This window comes from Herpailurus yagouaroundi, unplaced genomic scaffold, assembly GCF_014898765.1.
Source record: "Herpailurus yagouaroundi ecotype Mexico unplaced genomic scaffold, PumYag 530, whole genome shotgun sequence".
Lineage (NCBI taxonomy): Eukaryota > Metazoa > Chordata > Mammalia > Carnivora > Felidae > Herpailurus > Herpailurus yagouaroundi.
Window position 1 is genome coordinate 7,318,749 of NW_024412747.1, and position 21,052 is coordinate 7,339,800.

The 21,052-nt window shown below is 45.4% G+C and overlaps 1 long non-coding RNA gene across 1 annotated transcript; it reads right to left on the reverse strand.

Annotated features, from left to right (window-relative positions):
• Positions 1–1,488: 1,488 nt before the first annotated feature.
• LOC121023198 (uncharacterized) lies at positions 1,489–11,098 on the reverse strand. Its single transcript, XR_005787288.1, has 3 exons — positions 10,039–11,098; positions 9,818–9,930; positions 1,489–2,416 (listed from the first exon to the last, which is right to left on the reverse strand). It is a non-coding gene; the product is annotated as an uncharacterized LOC121023198 (long non-coding RNA).
• Between the last annotated feature and the right edge of the window lie 9,954 nt (positions 11,099–21,052).

Consider the following 21,052-nt stretch of genomic DNA (forward strand, 5'->3'; position numbering starts at 1 on the left):
CTCCATCGTGCTGGGCCTTTCAGAAGCTGACCTCCAGAGAGCTCACCCCGCGGGGCAGTCAGCGGCGACTGATGCTGTGGGGCAGCGTGACCCCAAGCCCTGGAAACTGGCTCTGTGTGGATGCTCAGGCCCCCGGCCAGCGCGACGGAGGGGCCTTCTGAATGGTGATCTGTTTCTCTTAAGTTTTTAGTTCCGGATGGCATTTGCATCTCAGAAGCGTGTCGTGTTAGGTGTTCTGACATCCGGGGCCGTGTAGACTCTGTTGAGACTGCCCCACCCGGGGTTAGCCGGTTCCTAGGAGGGTAAACAGCTGACCTGGGAGCAAGGGTTTCAAATACAAGCTACCAATTTGTGGTCCACACCCCACCTCCATTCGCTATGGGGCTCTCACTCCGGGCCATAACTCCCCTACCCTAATCGCCCAAAGCCAGGCCCCAGACGATCAAGGGGTGGCCTTACACCCAGGGTCTGCAGAAATTATCCAACGCAACCAATTTTGAGCCTCTACACCTGTCTCACCTGTTCCTTCCCATGGAAACCACACTGTGGGCCCTTGCCCACATTTTACTCCGGCTCCCGCTGCCTGCTGTCTGCCCCTGGCGCCTCCCTGTGTGCCCCCGAGGGCCTGGTGTCGAGTGCCCCGTCCACCTAGGAACCGTAACAAACTATCTTTTCTTTTTTACTTTTTTAAAGTGTGTTTCTTGGGAGAGAGAGAGGCTGAGTGAGCGAGGGAGGGGCAGAGAGAGAGGGAGAGAGAGAGAAAGAATTTTAAGCAAGATCCACCCTCAGCCCAGAGCCGGATGCGGGGCTCGATCTCACGAACCAGGAGCTCGTGACCTGAGCTGAAATCAAGAGTTGGACGCTTAACCGACTGAGCCACCCGGATGTCCCCAAACGATCTTTTCAATGGCAATTATTTCCTGATTCATTGGCCTTGCTGTACCCCATTTTTTAATCAATACACTATATTTTAGAATAAATATCAGCCAAAATATGTCCCTGAGTGTTTCCACAAGAGTTGAGCGTAGTCTCGATGTACCTTAGGTTTAAAATCTGGGCTTCCACACAGCCAACAATGGCAAAAATCCAAAACCAAAACAAAACAAACAACAAAAACAAACAAACAAACAAACAACAACAAAACCGGGGCCAGTAATCAAGGCCCAGCACCCAAAAGGGGCCCAGGGCACATCAACGTCCAACCCTGTGAAGGGTGTTCTGTCTCTCCTGCAGGAACCTTTTTACTGATGGGGTCCAGCCTTCTCTTAATGGTCCTGGGCTCCTAAGCAAAATATTCCAACTTTTTTTTTTTTTTAGTTGACTTATTTATGTAGAGAGAGACAGTACGAGGGGCAGAGGGAGAGGGAGAGGGAGACAGAATCCCCAGCAGGCTCCACAATGTCAGTGCCGAGCCTGATGTGGGGCTGGAACTCACGAACCATGAGCTCATGACCTGAACTGAAACCAAGAGTCTGACGCTTAACCGACTAAACCACCCAGGTGCCCCAAAGGCTTTTATTTTTAATACTAAAAAGGGATATCATTATTTTCAAATATATTTAGATGAATTCGTTGTTTGGTTCACTACTGCTGCTTTGGATGTTTTTCAGTCCATTTGGACGCCCTTGTGATAGTCGCCATGGCTCTTAGTTGGATTTTCAAACCCACCAGACGCGCTACAGAGCTGCCTCCTTCCCTTCTTCCTCCCCCTGCTTTTGCTGTGCTTTCTTCCTCACATTTCTCACATTCTGAAACCTCTAAAAAGTGGGGGAAAGGGCAGAGAATCCTGAAACACACATAGAAGTGGCCCCTTCCTAGAGTAGTTGTTATGAGGTCCCATGTTTGGTTTTCGTTAAAAAAAAAAACAAAAACAGAAGAAATAAAACATTGGCAAGTAAAACTACAGATTCTTCTGTCTCCTCTTCCAGGCCGGTCACCTCCCTTCTTCCTAAAGCTAACCACTGTTTGGTGTCTTTCTAGCCCAGTTTTTATTCCTTTGCATCGCATACACATGAATCCTTGAACAAGATGAGCGTTGTGCTTTCAGCTTTCACATAAATGGTCTCATGCTGCCGGCAGTATTCTGCAGCTTGTTTAGTTGTTAAAGATCTACCCGTCTGTCTCATCTCTTTCCGCAGCTTTTGATGATGATACTGTGTTCCAGCAGATGAATTGCCACATGTATTCAGACAGTCCACTGATTCTGCAAGGAACATCTTTCCGCGTGTCTCACAGGCAGATGTGCCGGGCTAACTCTGGCATATTCACAGACCTCGAGTGTGCTGGGTCAGAAGTGATGCACGCTGTGAAATTGACAGAAAGCCTGTCAAATTTCTCTCCGAAGGCGTGGTCCGGGTCCTGTCTTCGCCCACGGAATCTCGGCAAGATTCTGTCTACTGGGAGCAGGCTGTTGGGCCTCCGAAGTTTGTAGAAAAGCGAGAGAGAAAAACAAAGGAGTTTGTTCAACTCCGAAGTTTCATGAAAGAGTGGCACAAACCACGAACAAGTTACTGATAGTACTGTTTCTTACAGAAACTTATGCCCGGATGCAGTGCCCATCGGGTTTGGAGTTCTACAAACGTTTGGCGCCCACGGCATTGCCTCCGACTTATCCACAACCGTGTCGCTAATGTCTGCCTTTCTATCCTTTCTCCTTTCAGGAAAAATCCTTTCTTTTCCATTCTCTATGTCCCCTGTAACATTTGCATGACCTAGTTCTTGCAACTATATACAGCAGTGACTATTTTAACTCCTGGCCACTCAGTGAAGTGGGCATAATAATATCTGGAGTGAATTGATAACTTTTTTGGCATATATGTCTACATGAATTAGATCCAGCCAGAGAGCTTATATTAAAGAGCGTCTTCATAACAAGGGCCAGAAGCTTTTGATCTATGGATCTCTAGCTCTCTGTTTAATAGGTTTTTGTTTGGGGGGGAGGGGTCACCTAGGTGGCTCAGTTTGTTAAGCCTCTGACTTCGGCTCAGGTCATGATCTCACAGTTCATGGGTTCGAGCCCCACATTGGGCTCCGTGCTGACAGCTCAGAGCCTGGAGCCTGCTTCAGATTCTGTGTCTCCTTCTCCCTCTCTGTCTCTCCCCAGCTTGCTCTTTGTCTCTCTCTCTCTCTCTCTCTCTCTGCCTCTCTCTCTCTCTCTCTCTCTCTCAAAAATAAATAAACATTTAAAAATTTTTAAAAGTAGTTTTCTTTTAATATTTTTACAAGTAGGGGGAGGTGACCAACTTCCCTGTTTTTCCTGGGACTGCAGAGGTTCCTAGGGCACAGGACTTCCAGTTTTAAAACTGAAAGTTTCAGGCAAATCAGAATGAGTTGATTACTCTATTCATATGATTGTACATGCAATTAGAAAGTGTGCTCCCAAGGGGCGCCCGGATGGCTCAGTCTGTTTAAACGTCCGACTTGGGCCCAGGTCATGACCTCGCAGTTTGTGAGTTCGAGCCCCGCGTCGGGCTCCGTGCTGACAGCTCGGAGCCCGGAGCCTGCTTCGGATTCTGCGTCTCCCTCTCTCTCTGCCCCTCCCCCACTCACACTCTGTCTCTGCCTATCTCTCTCTCGACACTAATTGAACATTAAAAAAAAAAAAATTCAAAAAAAAAACAACAAAGTGTCCTACCAAGCCCCAAGATAGCTCAACCAGGGGAGGGAGAGAGTAGGTGGTTTTAAGGCTCTCGTGGGGATGCTTAGCTGATGATCAGCAGTGGTCAGCAGTCTGGCTGTAAGGTCTAAAGTAAGATCAGAAAGCTCAGGGTATGTTTAGCCAAGATGGAGAGGGAATGAGAGTCAAGACCAGACATGAGCCAGCTTCGCCCAAGGTATCAGCAAGAGTCCCAGCATCAAAGATGGCATGATATACGTCCACGTCAAGGCTTCTCTTTTGCTCTCTCTTCTTTCTTTCTTCCCTTGCCTATGGACGTGCTCTCAAACAACCAGAATGGGTAAACCACGTCGGCCAACATGGTAGAGGAAGACTGCTGGGCAAGGGAGATGGGCAAGGAAATGGGTTAAATGGGTGATGGGCATTAAGGAGGGCACTTGTGATGAGCACTGGGTGTTACATATAAGTAACGAATCGCTAAATTATACACGTGAAGCTAATCTCACACTCCGTGTTAAGTACCTAGAATTTAAAGAAAAACTTCAAAAGGGAAAAAAAAGGGAAGATTGCTGGGTGATGATACAGCAAAGCTAGGTTGATGTGCTGTATTGTACTGATTCATTCTCAGACGATGAGAACTTATTTCTTGTTTCCAGTTTTTCAAGATTTCGGACATATTGAGGTTAGGACAATTGAGGACTTTACCAACAATTGGTAATATCTTACATTTGCCTAACACTTTTAACTTCTCAAAGTGCTTTACATCTATTTTCTTCTAGTATTTGCTCTCTAGCTCCAGGAAGTAGCTCTTTTTTGTAGATGGACAAAAAGAAGACACAGATGACGATAAACATTATCCAAAACTCAGGGATGCAAACTCAGCCTAGAATCTTCATCTCCTAATTCCTCATGCTCTCCTAAATTGGACTGTGCTCCTGGTAGAAGGTACAGGAAATATTTTTTTATATCTAATATCTAATTTGATGGTTTCAAACGTTTAAACTTGCAGCATCATATTGTCAAATAAAATCTTATATGGGACTCAAATATGTAAGACTTTTATTTTTTTTTAAATTTTTTTTCAACGTTTATTTATTTTTGGGACAGAGAGAGACAGAGCATGAACGGGGGAGGGGCAGAGAGAGAGGGAGACACAGAATCGGAAACAGGCTCCAGGCTCCGAGCCATCAGCCCAGAGCCTGACGCAGGGCTCGAACTCACGGACCACGAGATCGTGACCTGGCTGAAGTCGGACGCTCAACCGACTGCGCCACCCAGGCGCCCCAATGTAAGACTTTTAAAGTAGAAGTATCTCAGATTGGCATACAGTGCCTGAAACTTCCTCCAGTTCTCCCTTCTTCCCATAAACTTCTTCCAAATTCCTTGGAAGTCAGTTTGGAAACCACCAATGAGTTCCATTCCATTCATTTGCCAAATGAGGAAATAGCCAGAGAGAAGTCACTGGGATATGCCTCAGATTGCCCAGCTGAGTACAGGAAGAATTGGCATGAGGTCCTGTGGCTCTGGATTCTAAGTTCATTAGCAAGTCTTTATCATTGCTTGAGTTTTTCATAGTCTTCCATATCAAAACAGCTATCAGAAGCTGTGTTCTTGTTTAAATTCTTTTATTCTCCTGGTTTCATTTGCGTTTGGTTTTTTGTTTGTTTGTCTGTTTGCTTGTTTGTTTGTAGAGCAAAGTTGAACATATAAATAAAGCAAATTATTTCACAGTTCACTCTTCTGGTTTGTTGGTAGAATTCTTTTCAAGCATTAAGGCAATCGCATGGGTAAGTTACCGTAGATAATATAAAATACACTTGGCAATATCACGTCTCCCATTTCCCTCATATTGTGTCACGTCTAGGTCAGGCACAGAGTAAGCATAATCTACCTCTTAAAACAATTACCCAAAACCAGGCACTTGCACTAACCATGCACCTTTTCATTTCTGGGGAAGTCTTTCTGGAATTTAGCTTTTGTTTCCATCTTCTTGAACGTTCTCTCTAGACTTTATTGTATAAAAATATGTGTTTGCTACAGATTATCAGCAGAGATATTCCCTAACTTTATTGTAACTGGCTTAACACAAGGCAGAATGACCTATGTGGGGAGACCTTGACATGTAGAAGGATTCTTGTGTCTGAACCTGCTTTGCTGCGTGTATTGAGTGTTGAGTTAATGCCATGGCGAGGCAAGGCATAAATTAAATCTTTTCAAATGGTAACTCTTCAATCCCTTTGTGAAACAACTGGTCTTCTCTCATTGTCTCCCCATTAAATGTCATCATCAAATTCAAGATGGTGAAGAAAATCCCTGGCCCGGTAAAGAAGATGCTAAGTCCAAATTGCATTATTTATGGAATGCAAGTATTACATCAGGAGTCAAAAGGATAAGAGTTTACTCAGGAGGTGGTGATGAATAAAAATGCTCAGCAAATTACCTGAGCTCATCAGCTTGGATTGGAATATCTCATAGTAGATAGTAGTCACAATAATGACCGAGTATTAAAGTCTTACAACATGCTGGGCCCTGGGCTAAACGATTTATTCCATGTACTTGCATCTTAAGAAGAAAGAAACAGAAAGGTTAAATTCTTTACTTTTTTGTGGCAGATCCAGGATTTGAACCCAGGTCAGTCTGGCTCCATTGTCTGAATGCTTAACTGTCCCCATGTTCCACAGCCTTTCAAACCATAACATTTCCAACAGCCCCCAGAGAGGTCAGGCATGAAATAGAATGAGATCTTCTCTTTAACCAATTTCAATTTCATTGAAGGAAAGATCATTAGGAACGAAAAGGGTACTTTGTGCAACTAGCTAGAACTTTTAAAATACCTCTGAGATTCCTCACCAAGCTCCTTACGAGGTATGGATAAAGTTAAAAACAAAATCTTTAACATACTATTAATTGAATCTCACATTTTTCAAGGGTTTGACCTTGAAGTGTCCATGGGCCTTCTTTCCAGTCACTTTTGAACCATCACCTGCCAGTTTGGGATATATGGTCATATGATGTCTCAGTTGGTTGAAAGGATAGAGGTCACTTTAGTTTAAGGTTTTACACGTAGCCAGAAGACATCTCACTCCCTGACCCAACTCAGGTAAACGACTTCATCATCAACATCCCACTGTAGCGTTTCTTTTATGGAAGCCACTGAAAAGGGGGATTAGTTCTCAATTCAACTCCATTCTAATCCAATCCAATTCAGTAAACACTCACTGTGTTTGACATTCTGTGGGACACACACACAATAAGGAAAAGGTCTCTGCACTCAAAGAACTCACAGGCGAGGGTGCAAGACAATGAGTCTACATGAATTCCACCCCAGGAGACAGAGGCTGACACAGAGGCGGGATGCACAAAGGAAAGAGTGGTTGTTGATTCAACCAGGAAAAAGGGAGGGAATCCCAGAGAAAGCCCTCACTGAGCTGAGTTTTGTAGGATAAGTCAGACCTCATGGATGGATAAGGAGACAATGGCCCTCGGCGGGAATGGAAGGACGGATCGCCAAAACACAGCAGGTTGTTCAAGTAAGTAGTTCTGGAAAGGATCCTATTCACATGGTTTTAACCCATCCCTGTGCCCTTGACTTTGATCTACCCTCTACTGCATCAGGGTGTCCACCTACCCAGAGTCCCCTCCTGGCATAATTTACTCACAACCATTCACACCCAATCATGGTTCAGGGATGGACTGGTAAAGACCCAGGGCTCCCACTGTGGGGCTGGAGAGACTGAGAAAAGCTTTACATTCTATTTTTTTCTGACCGAGGCAAGACAAAAAGTCTTTCCCAGCAAGAGATTGTTATTATTCTTGGACCGTTCTCTATTTTTAAAATTTGGGCCAGAGCATGCCTTTTGCTTTGGAGTTGGGCAACTAAGATCATTCTACTTCCCAGACCACTTTATTTTTAAAATCTCCATCTGTATTGACTTTGAGCTTGAGCAGGATCTGTTTCCGAGATTATCTTGTCATGGTTCACAATGCTCTGGTGCCCTCTTGCTTTATATTGGTTGGCTTATAGGGTGTAGTGGTAGGTTTAAAAGCTACTTTTGAGGACTTTTCATCATTGTGGTTCCTGTCACTAAAACTCAGGACAAACAGGGGTAAAAAAAGAAGCGTCTTGGAGAGAAAGAAGAAAATGAATATCTTCCTCAATATGTTTAGCCTGATAGCAAATAAATATATTTGGCAGGGTGAGGGTTACGACGTACACAGAGACATCTCGGCCATCTGTCCAAAGCTCTTCGAACGTGGTTACCTCACACTGCCATCGATGGCTGGTTTTTGCTCTAAATATTTGGCAGAGGAGGTGATATCCCCCTGGGATGTCACAGCCCCTCCACAGCTTCCTGCCTTGTTGCTGCTTACTGGTTCTCTATCAACAATTAGGATTAGTAGAGAACCCCAGGCTTTTGCTGGGTTAGTTTCCAACTCTGTAAGTTAAATCAGCAATTGAGGATGTCTCAAACTAGGAGCCTGCGTGGTTTTAAGGTTTCTTTTCTTAAGGTAGTGGGAAACCAATTCAACCTGAAAACGAAAATGCCCAAGGAAAAACTCAGACGCATCTTCCCATGACAGCGAATATCCATCATTAGATTCAAGGGTTTACACACCGCGGGCCTCCGTCAGTCTCCTCAGTTTAACAATTAAGGGTCCTTTCCCTCCCACCTGCCTGGAAGAAGAAAGAGTTTGAGTTCTAATCGGATATAGGTTTACATCAAAGAGTTAAGACAGGAAGAGAGCCAGTCTCTCAGCTTTCCCCCCCTTGGAATTGAAGTCACTTTCTCTGTTCACCTCAGAGAGTCTCTGTGATGCTTGTCACTTTCTGTATAGTCTACTGGGCTAAACGCCTCCCCCTTCCCCCAACCCCCCAAACATGAAAGGAAAGCAAATGAGCCTGTAAGCACTCCCGGATAATCACCCATCCTGGCCTGACCTCCTAGCAGCACAGCTCATTTATCTGATCATCTTTATCTCTCCTTTTTTTTTTTTTATTATTTTTAATGTTTTTTTATTTATTTTTTGAGACAGAGATAGAACAAGCGGGGGAGGTACAAGACAGGGAGACACAAAATCCGAAGCAGGCTCCAGGCTCCAAAGTGTCAGCACAGAGCCCAACACAGGGCTCCAACCCACGGACTGTGAGATCGTGACCCCAACTGAAGCTGGACGCTCCACTGACTGAGCCACCGAGGCGCCCCCATCTCTTTATTGACAACTGACCTAATCTGAAACATTTCCCTTAGGTGAACTTTCTTGTACGGAGTCAGTGAAAGGCGTGGGGCAGAATTTCAGCCCCTTCTGAAGCCCCACTGCCCAAATCATTAGGTGACCCCGCATATTCCCCGTTGCGTAGACACAGACACAGCCCGGCGTGGCGTTGTTAAAGTGTCTTTCCTTTCTCACCCCCCTGCTGGGTCTCAGGCTCTTTATCCGCAGCTTTCTGCAGCAGGCCAGGGTGATTCTCAGCTAGGACCTGGGGTTGAAAACTGCTCGGATGGCCATGAGGTAAAAGAGCAGGGTTCCCAGATGCCCTGCTTTCCACTCCACTCCTCCTGTTCCACCCCTCTGGGATCTCTCGCCAGCACCAGATTCCTCTGGTGATCGTAGCGGACCGCAGTCAGCGTCGCTGCATACGGGTGACCACACTGAGCCACCGCCAGAGGTGCCGTTGTGAGAGGGACAGTTGGATGGCGATGCTGAAGAGTATTGGCGTTCTCCCCTTAGGAGGGGGAGGGTGTGGCACTGACCCCCACCTCCAAGGGGAACAATCACTGCTGTGGGCCAAGTCCCCTTACTCAAGCTAAGCTGGGGCAAGCTAAGGACTGAGTCCAGTTCAGTCCTGGGGCTACATTATTTCTTTAGTTGCATTTCACACCGGATAGGTCTGAACTATGGGCATCATTCCTTCGGCCCATGTGGGGTCCAGATGTACATGGTCAAAAGGAATTTTTTCTTTCTAGAGACTTTGGAGGGATCAAAAACTGCTGCAGATTCCAGTGTGTTATTTACATGCACTCTTTAGCACTCCATGACCATGTGACAGGTGCCCTGGGATTTGCAAGTGGAGCCTGGAAAGGAGCTGATTCAAGTCACAGAGACAGACTGACAAAAATTGCAAGGGCCTGACAGAGGGTAGACAAAGAGAAGTAGGAAAGAACCGAGGGCTGAATTTGGTTAGGCCCTTGGTTTGGTCACCTGTTGGTATAATCTGCTCAAAGGGAAGATGGGAAGAAAAATATCCTCTTGACTTGAGAGAACTCCATCACTCCATGTGCACAGCCATCCATCGGCTTCTCCGTGGACAATGGCTGCAACAGAAATGTAAGAGAGAAAAGCCTTACGTTTTCTTAGAACTCCTTCTTTCAGGCGGTCCTGTCTTCTTGTTTCTGTAGACTTTCATCTGCAGTCTCACTTACCATCTTCTGTTCCCCATCTTCACCTCAGGGCTCGTGGAAAGGCACAGAAGGCAAGGGCTGAGAATCAGAGGGACCATGGTACAGAGCTCCACTTTGTCACTCTGTACAGTGACAGAGTTGGGGGTTATTACTTAATCTTGACCGTTCTGAGTTTTCTCATCTGTAAAATGCGGGGATAACAACGTGAGGGGGGACAACAATGGAACACTACTGTAATATGTGGTTCATTGTACGTAAAGGTCTTGAGCCTAGTGGCCGGAGCAAAGAGGTCACATTCTTTTGCAACCTGCTTTTCTTTCAGTTTCTATATTATGAGCATCCTTTCCGTGTCCCTCTATACAGATAAACCCCATTCTCACCCTTAATGACTGCACTATTTTCCATCCTCCAGTTTCCCTAATATATTCAACAGGTGCCCCAAATCATATTAAGGTATGTTATGGTCGTTTTAAACATTTCTACCTGTATTTATTGTTTGGGCTGTAACTATATTGGAGAGAGGTCTGAGGTAGCCTCAACTCATTTGGAAACTTGACAATAATTCCTTGAGGCAGGTACCACGATCTCACTTAATAGATGTGGAAACTAAGCTTCAGCGAATAATTCCTTTGCTCAAAGCCACGGAGCTGCAAATGACCAAGCCAGATTCTAAGTCAGCATATGTATGATGCTCAAGCCCAGCCCACTGGGTTAACATTTTGCATGAACCCTCAGGAAATTCTGAACCCGGAAAATTATTTCTCATCATATAATCCATTCTCATCCCAAAGTTCTTCCTAAGTATGTAAGGATTCAGACCTTTTGTATCTCGCCCTCCTTTGCGTCTTGCCCTCTGGTGACCGGCCTGGGGCATAGCTCTCCTAAACCTCCCTGAGAGGGGGTTTTGGTGTACCAACGCTTTATTAAAATCACAGATTTCCTCCCGTTCTTCCCACATTTTCACGTGCTGCACAGAGATTTGTCTGAAAGTAGTGCAGTCTGGCCATCTGCAGCAGAAACCAAGCATTCGACGCTCTATTTACAAGGAAAATGCACTCTGACTTCATTGGTAGCCTGGCCTCTGAGGCCTTGACCCTGCAGTCTGGGAAGATGCATGTAGAATTGGGTGGGGATGGGGGGGTCTCACCAAACACACCGGCTCAGCTGGACCGCTTCTTCCGTGGGTCCTCTCTAGGCACTGCACCTGCGCGCTCCCCTGTCCAACCTCCCGGACCACCCACAAAGTGCCGTCAGATGAATTATTCCATCTGATGTCAGCCAAAACCATAGATGTGAAAACCGTGGCTAGGTGACATCATAACTCGAAATGTGAGCGGGACAAGGTCAATTTTCATCCACGAAATGTCAAGCAACCAGCCTGATTGTTTTTACTGACTTGACGGGATCGATAGGTTGTTAAGTCATTGTGTTGACACTGACTGAATCAATATCCTTTGAGTTGGAGGGAAGAAGGCAGAGAATAGCAACCAACATTTAAGCAGGAAGCATTCGAGGTCTCATGTGTGTGCCCTCCTGCCTTAGATTCCCTTCTGACCTCCACCCTGCGAGGTGGGCACTCTTATTGTCCCCATATCCCACATGAGGAAACCGAGTTTAAGAAAAGTTACGCATCTTGCCCAAGGTCATCCAGGTTAGTGACCTGCCCAACTTTGAGCCTTGTGTGTAACTGTCAGACTCAACGGCTATCACTAATTGCTTGGACAGCACTGCAGATCCCAGCACTTGGTGTCCCATGCCCCACCAGCCCTCCAGGTAAAGGGCGGAGAAGGAATCAAAACCTTCACTGGGTTCTCTAGTGACAAACAGTCAGCGATGACTTCGTTAGACCACATTTGCGGGGCTGGCATAGGGTTTTCTTGCGTGACCTAGTGACAAGAGTATTCTGGAAGTCGCACACAAGCTACAGTGGCTTTATTTATTTGGATTTTCATGGTTCCGTGCTTTGAGGTTGGAGGTGGGGGATAGAAGACCTTAAGCCTTGAAATACTCACTCTGCTGGACGCCTCATGTGCACGGCTGTGCCTGATGTGGGTGTTTGTAGATAGTTATTTCCTCGCCTGTGTCAGAATCATTTGAGCCCCTGTACTTTGTACTTGAAAGGATCTTCAAAGGGTGACATCCTCTCAGAAGTCTGGACTTCAAGCTTCCTTTTGCCTGCTTTCTGCAGTTGCTTAACAACATTGAGGGTTTGGGTGGATCATCTTTTCTCGGCCCCCACAGACTGTGGCCCAGCCTCTCTTGCAGACCCGGAGGGTCCTAGCACCTGCCCCTGGTCAAACTGTCCCCATGTCTAGTTGGCTTTGGCAGGAGAGAAAAGTGGTGTTGAATTTTCAAAACATTTAGGGGTGCCTGAGTAGCTCGGTCAGTTAAGTGACTGACTCTCGATTTCAGCTCACGTCATGATCTTGTGGTTTGTGAGTTCAAACCCCACATCAGGCTCTGCACTGTCACAGTGTGGAGCCTGACTGGAATTCTCTCTCTCTCTCTCTCTCTCTCTCTCTCTTTCTCTCTCTCTCTCTCTCTCTCTCTCTCTCTCTCTCTCTCTCTCTCTTCTGCTCCTGTGTGCTCTCTCTCAAAATAAATAAATAAACTTAAACATTTTTTTTTAAGGGACAGTCCCCTGAAATCTGGGAGGACTGCCTGGAGGAAGCCTGCTTTTCTGTACTGCAGTTTTGGAGGGAAAGGCAGCCTAGCCACCTTTGCCGGAAATACAGTGGGATAACCCTTGCCGTCAGCACCAGCACCGTGACCAGGAATAGTGAAGGGTGTGCCAGCTGCGGAGGGCGAGAAGACAGTGGATTGCAGTAGGAAAAGTCATAGACTAGGAGACAAAAGATTTGGATTTTAGTTGGTGCCCAGCAGTTCCCGTGTTAGCTAAATGCATTTGCAAAGCAAAATCAAAGAATGTTACAAGTTTGATAGTTGAAATCTCAAAACAACAACAACAACAAAAAAGAATCAGTTATCACAGGGAAAAAAATAAGAATTTTGTCTCACTTCTTCATGCTTGTTTTCTGGTTTCACATTGCATTTTATTTGCATTCTGGGGACTTGAGTGCTGGTAGGTGGCACACACACTTTTTGATGCCCAGGACATCTAGAGGTCATGTCACCCAGGCTTTATCCGGGAATGTGCCATTATCCATGTAACTCTGGGCAAATCTGTCCATCTCTCCGAGGCTTGGTTTTCTTCTTTGTTGTTGAACAAGGTTTAGTGGGGGTCAGGGGGACAGGTGGAAGTCAGATAAATTTTCAACTTACAAAGTAGGGGACCCCAATTAATTTTGACTCCTGTATGCTTCCTCCAAGAAAGAAAGATTGCTGATACTCGCCTGGCTAAATGAAGAGCCGTATTCTAGAGGACTACATGGAAAAAATTTTCTTCTGGAATCAGTGAACCATCTTAACTTCAGACAGAGGCTGCTTCGTTGGAATTTGGATTCCACCAAAACATCAAAAGGGAACAGAATGGACCTAACCTTAGGAGCTACTCCCAGACATCGGTTAACACCTGCTGTTGGAGATATGGGAATGACACTGAAATATTTCCAGTGACAACTTCCTTATGGGTTCAGGTCTAGAAAACAAAAGAACACTTGAAGACACAGACTCACAACTGAGTTTCTCAAGCACTTCTGTCCTTGTCAAGCAGTGACTCAGGGGACCTGGGTGTCCCAATCCTTCCTCCATCAAGACAGCTGATCTGAAACCATTCTCCAGAAGAACGTTCTCCTTCTCATGGGCTTTTATTCTTATAAAAGATTATGGTGAAGATTGGTAAATCTTCATTCCTTTAAAATATAGCCTCTGAGGTGCCTGGAAGGCTGAGCCGGTTAAGCGTCCGACTCTCGATTTCAGCTCAAGTCACGATCTCATAGTTCATGAGATTGAGCCCCGAGTCGGGCTCTGGGCTGACAGCACAGTGCCTGCTTGAGATTCTCTCTCTTCCTCTCTCTCTGCCCCTCCCCTTACTCATGCACATGCTTTCTCTCTCTCTCTCTCTCTCTCTCTCTCAATAAATAAATAAACATTTATGGTGTCTTGTACCCAAAAGACAGAAATTTATGCCAACCCTCTTCTGCCTTGATATTTAACCTTGGGGAAAAGCTACCCCACCTACCTACATTTGTCAAACTAGCCAGGGAGTCCCCACAGAGGTGAAGAACTCACAGAAAGAGTGCTCGGTAAATGTTGGCTCGCCTTTTATAATTATTTAAGAAGTTAACTGAAATGAAGTGAAGCTACAACAGTTGTGCTTGTCTTAAGCACACTTGTCTTGCTTGCCACCGCTTGTCTTAAAATGCCTTTCACGAAACATGGAGGCTCTTTCAGTTGCAATAAAAGCACGGGCCTTCTGGGCCCGCTGTCTTTGCTTCCTCTCTCCAAACTGAATGCTCTGTCTTCAACCACTGCCTATTTACCTATTTCACACGTATACATCTGCTGGTAGCAGGGCACGATTACCTTCTTGCTTCCAGAAGTATGTCATGTGCTTTTTCTGATTGTTTCAAAAACACACGCACCATGCGTGGCACACAGCCAACACGGGCCGGGATGAAGACGGTGTTGGGAGCTGGTAATAACAGAGTGCCTTTGCAGAGCTCATGGTGAATAATCTGGTAAATTAGAACCTAGATACCATGCCACATCGTTTAATAATGTTTCATGCGTTTGATCTTCCCTTCCTCACTGGTTTCTAGGTTCCAGAAGGAATGTAGAAGGGTAGGCATTTTTCATCCTGTCTTAGGTCCATTTTACGAAGCCTATTCTACACACAGAGATGAACATAATAACTAAGAAGAAAGCTCCTTCTCCCAACTTCCTAGACTTACTATGGAAAATGCTCTTGTTACATCCTGGTAATTTAGAAAAGAGCTCTTTGAATTTTCCAGCTCATTGAAAGAATTCAATTGGCCTCTGCTTTCCAAGACAGATCAAAAGCCTGCTACCACCCATCCCCCGCCTCCGCAGCTCCATACTCTGACAGCTGCCTTTCCTTCCGGGTCCTGCTTTAGTCACAGCTCCGTTTGGAATAATTGTGGATGTGTCATGGCAAAATATCAAGTGAAGGGACTGGTGAAATGAGACAAATCTCAAGTCATAGGACGTAAACACGTGTGTGCCCACCATCTGTATGATGCACTTGGCATTTGTAGCAGCAGTCTGACCAAGGCGTGGACCCTCTCCTGGAGCGAAGCCTTCACTACAAGGTCCCGGGCAGGAAGACTATGTCCTCTTTAGAACTGTCCCCTGCCCACACAGTACTGTGGTAAGTAGAACAACTGATAACTGATGCCTCTTGATTATGGAAATACCTCCTCCTGGGCCAGTCCATTCTTTAGTTTGCATGGAACTGGGGGAAGCTGCCAAACTTGTTCAAGGTCACCAGGTAGGGCATGTGGGGACAAGGATCCATGCTCTTTCCAAAATCTTTTCTGCCCACCTCTTAGTAATCTTCTCTCACCTGCCAGGCATCCCCTAACGAGCTTTATTGAGGGGACATAGAAGGAGGCGTGGTTCAGTGTATCGTCTAATGTCACACAGTAGGGGACCTAGTAACTGATCTAAATATACGTTGAAACATGATGTAGGATAAAGATAGCATTATAATTAATAGGTGAAGAATGAACTTTTCGGTAACGGTGCTGTGACGATTGATTATCCATATGGACCAAAATAAATTTAGAATTCCTAACTCACACCATGCAATTCTAGACCTAGTCAAGGCCAAATATGAAATATATAATTGCAACCTCTGAAGAAAAGAGGCTGGGTTACAGAAGTGAGATACTCTGCCGATGGCTTTTTTGTTCTTTTCCAGGCGTGGTGGCGCAGATTCTGGAAAGGACGATACCCAGAGAACGCTGCCAGGCCGCCTAACCGGCCACCTCAAGGAAAGCTGTCGACATTTCTGCTAAGGGCTGAATTTACTGGGGCCCCTCTTGACTTCGTTTCCTTGAAGTTTGGAGGAATCCGTGAGGGTGGATTGATTCCCTTGTAGTAGTCATCCTTTTGGGGTACAAGATCACTGCCACATCGCAAAGTTCCTCACGCTGATGGGGGGTTTTGCAAACCTGGTTTTCAATGTGTTCTTAGGCCTAAAACATAGAAATCAATGGGGGACCTCAATGCCCCTTGAGATGCTGGTAACAGTGGCTTGAAACCCTCAAGCCCTCATCAGACATGCCTCACGTTCCCCAGAGGCTTTCCTCTCGTGGCTACGTTAGACTCTGTTGCCTAGCACACGGCCTCCGCGAGGCACCTTTTCAACTCAGATCCGGACCCCAAGCTCCTGCTCAGTTTCTACCAGCCAGCCTTCTCTCTGACACACCCAGGGAAGCCAGATGTTGACCAGAGTAGCTGAGGTTTGGGGAACAGGGAAGTTGGCCTCAGCACCAACACTTCAGAGGGAAAAGTTCTCTGTGCCCTGGGCCACCCATCACTGCACAGATTCACCCTCGCTCACCCTGTCTCCAACCCCATCCATCTTGCAAGCTGCTCTTTCTATGTCTCCTTTTCTCCTCCATTCAGTGTCATTTATGTGTGTATGTGTGTGTAGGTATGTGTGCATGTGTGTGTCTATATATGTGTATGTGTGTATAACAGAGGGGTTTTTTAGGGCAGTTTTAGGTTCATAGCAAAACTCAGCAGAAAGTACACAGTTACCCTATACCCCCTGCCCCCACACTTGCACAGCCTCCCCCACTATTAACACCCCCACCAGAGGGTACATTTCTTACAATGGATGAACTTACACTGACAGAGGATGAACCTACACTGGATGAACCTACACCTTCAATGGATGAACCTACACTGACACATCTTTGTCATCCAAAGTCCAGATTTTACATTAGGTTTCACTCTCAGTGGTGTCTTCTAAGGGTTTTGACAAATGAATAATGGCGTGTATCCACCACTGTGGTCCCTCCTACAAAACGGTTCCACTGCCCTAAACATCCTCTGTGTCCTGTCTGTTCATCCCTCCCTCCCCCCAAACCCGTGGCAACCACTGATCTTCTTACCGTCTCCATAAGTCTTTTTCCCAGTGTCATGTAGTTGGAATCCTACAGTGTGGGGCGTTTTCAGACTGGCTTCTTTGACTTAGTCATAGGCATTTAAGTTTCCTCCTTGTCTTTTCACGGCTTGATAGCTCATTTCGTTTCAACCCTGAATAATATTCCACTGCGTGGCTGTACCGCAGTTTATTTATCCATGCACCTACTGAGGGACATCTTTGTCCCTTTCAGAACCTCCAGGCTTTGTCAACTGTGAACCAAAGCTGCTTTAAACACCTTTGTTATTCAGTTCCTTATTAGTAGAAAAATATCAAGTAATTCCCCCCTTTCCTATGCACAGCCCCCGTCCTTTGCCCTCTGGTGGTCTGGAGCCCACTGACATAGGTGTCCTCAGGGTCAAATCCACCCCCTGCCCACCTCATGTGGGATTTTCAATGAGTGCTCTTGAAAAAAAAACAACGCTCTCTACCCCACAGTGGATGCTCAAGTTGGTCATTCAGGTCTCTTGTCTCACTGGTTCACAGATAAAGTAGACTAATCCTTATAGTAGGTTCCTTATGCCCTACTTATCCGTTAGGAAACTCAGAGAGCTTGAGGAAAAGCCATCACAACTAGAGGGTAGATTACACATCGTGTGGGGTTGGCACAGACACTCTGGGTGTTCTCTCTGCCGAGATGCCCTCGGATCCTTTTCACAACTGCGTGCCTCCAACCCCCTGCTCCTGCCTGTGTTGGTGTCACCAGTAACATCCATCCCTTCGGAGGGTCCTGTTGGCACCGGGCAGCCTTGCCCTTCAGAGACCTGGAAGTGTCTGGGAATTTTATGCCTCCCCTCCCATCCCTCAGGGTGCCATTGACAGTGACTCTGTGGGGAGTACCTTGAAGAGTCTGCAAACTAAAAGGAGAAGAGAGCTGACTTAGCCTGGTAAGTGATGTCTATCAAAAGCCCAGAAAAACTTCACGGGGAACATTTGGACTTCACCCCTTTCTCACCACTTCTAACTTATCTTTGGAGATCTGACTGCTACAAGTAGAAAAGGAAGTGAGGGGCGCCTGGGTGGCTCAGTCGGTTAAGTGTCCGGCTTTGGCTCAGGTCGTGATCTTGCGGTCTGTGAGTTCAAGCCCAGCATCGGGCTCTGTGCTGACAGCTCAGAGCCTGGAGCCTGTTTCAGATTCTGTGTCTCCCTCTCTCTCTGCCCCTCCCCTACTCATGCTCTGTCTCTCTTGCTCTCAAAAATAAATAAAATATTAAGAAAATTAAAAAGAAAACGAAGTGAAATAGGAGGTAAGAATTAGGTATAAAGAGAAAAATACTGTCCTTATTTTCAGGTGCAATGTCTGCATATGTAATCTAAAGAAACAGGAGACAATTTATGGGAGTTAATACGAGAGTCCAGTAACATGGTTAGATACAAATAGCCCTAAGTCACACAGTGGGGAGCCCAGAAATTGATCTATACATACACTGAAACTGACGTAAGAGAAAGGTAACACTGCAACTTTTAGGCAAAGAATGAGTTTTTCAAAAAAGGTGCTGTGACCAATACGATGCGGGCTAAAATGAATTTAGAGTTCTTATCTCAGATCTTAAAGACTAAGTATAAAATATATAACTTTAACATGTTGAAGAAAACATAAAGGAACATTTTTGTCACTTCTGAGTAAGGAAGTGTGTCTTAAAACAAATTTTTAAAAAAATGAGATAGATATTTGATCACCTTAAAGAGTTTAAATTTATGAATATTAAACACTCTCATCATTAAAATAAAAATGGAAGCCAAGGAGCACCTGGGTGGCTCAGTTGGTTAGGCGTCCAACTCTTGATTTCAGCTCAAGCCATGATCTCAGGGTCGTCAGATGGAGCCCCTGCACTGGGCCCCATGCTGGGTGTGGAACCTGCTTGGGACTGTCTCTCTCCCTCTCCCTCTGCCCATCTCGCAGCTCTCTCTCTCTCTCTCTCTCTCTCTCAAATAAATAAATAAATAAATAAAAGTGTTAGGAGATATCGCAAAGAATTAGTAGTTAAGACATATACATGTAGGTATATATACACACACATATATAACTTAAGATATATATACACACACACACACATAAAATTCAAGCTATATAAAGTACGTAAGTATTTGAGACATATAAAATGAGTTTAAGATTCATGTATAAATTTGTATGCATAATAAGAAATGAACAAACTATTTTTTTTAAAAAAGTATAAAACAAATACTTCCCAGAGGAGGGAGCCTGAATGCCAATGAGGATGTAGAAAAATAAGAATTCTCATGCACATAGACCAATAAATTGGTACGATGCTCCTTTGGAGAGTAATTTGGCATTACTCTAGTGCATATATCTAGTGTGTTATTCTGGGTTCTCCAGAGAAACAGAACCAATAGGATACATATATATATATATATATATATATATGGAGAGAGGGAGAAGGAGAGAGAGGGAGAGAGACAGAGACTTATCATAAAGAATTGGCTCATGTGATTATGGAGGCTGAGAGGCCCAGATCAGCAGTTGACAAGGTGGGGACCCAGGAGAGCAATGGTAAAGTTCCAGTTCAAGTCTGAAGGCCTTCAAATCAGGAAAACTGATGGTGTAAGTTTCCATCAGAAGGTAGACGATCCATATCTCAGCTTGAGGATGCAGAGAGATTTCTTCCTTAGCCAGCCTTTCGTTCTCGCAAGGCCTTCAGTGGATTGATTGGGTGAGATCCACCCACACTGAAGAGGACGAACTGCTTCACTCTGTCTAGTAATTTAAATGTTAATCTCATCCAGAAACATCCTCACAGACATACCCAGAATAACGTATCACCAAACATCCGAGCACCCTGTGGCACAAAGTCATAATTCCACCCCACGTGACACCACTCTATACACAACTGGAATACACTAACCCTGTTCCCAGAAGGGGAAACAAAGTCTTTGCGTGGTGTTTGCTTTCTCCTTAATACTTCTCCCGTAACTTAAATACTGTGATATATAAAGTTAATATATCTTATGTTATACGATAAAAGAATAGGGGAGGGAAGAAAACAAAGACAATATATATTACATACATAATATTACATGTTATGATATATAATACATACACACAAACATGCTCGTAATAGAAAATAAGCCAGCTGTCCCACTTCTACATATATGGGTACGGTAAATGTCTGCACATCTGTGCAAGGAGACACGCACAAAACTGCTTATTGCAGCATTGCTTCTAATAGAAAAATGCTAGAAACAAACTAAGTGGCCATCTTCCGTAGATATCGCATCTTATAGGCAAACAACAGAATCTTATTTAGCCATAAAAATGAATAAACAAGGGCTAAAGATGTAAGCATGGATAACCCCAAAAGACGAAGTTGAGTGTAAAAAGCAAATTACAGGGGCGCCTGGGTGGCTCCGTCAGTTAAGCGGCTGACTCTTGGAAACAACGTGCCCACAGCGTGCAACCAGAACATGGAAAAGACTCGTCATCTAGCCTCAGAGATTTTTCCAAACCACCTTCCATTCCTTCACTCAGGTCTACTGCTGTGTGGTCTCATCCTACTGAGTCCGAGTCCCTTGACTGAATACATATCCCATTCCCATACACACCATGCTCTGAAGGTCTCTGGCTGTGACCCTGGACACTGCCTGATGGACATGATTTGGTAGTTGTCTCCTGTTCCTGACATGGCAGTTTGAGGCAAGAGATGCTCTTCTCTTTGACCCAGACTCCAGGACGCATGCTGGCCAGAAAACCCACTGGATCTCCCCAGGCAGAGACACAGGATTCTGGTTAGCCCTGACACATTCATGCCATCAACAGGCTGTGTAGACCAAAGGGTGGGATTTGATTGCTTGATGGGCCATTCAGAGCGAAAAAGGGATCGTCCAGATTAGAAAAGGTAGCAAAGTCTGCCAAATCTAAACTACCACTGAGGGGCGCCTGGGTGGCGCAGTCGGTTAAGCGTCCGACTTCAGCCAGGTCACGATCTCGCGGTCCGTGAGTTC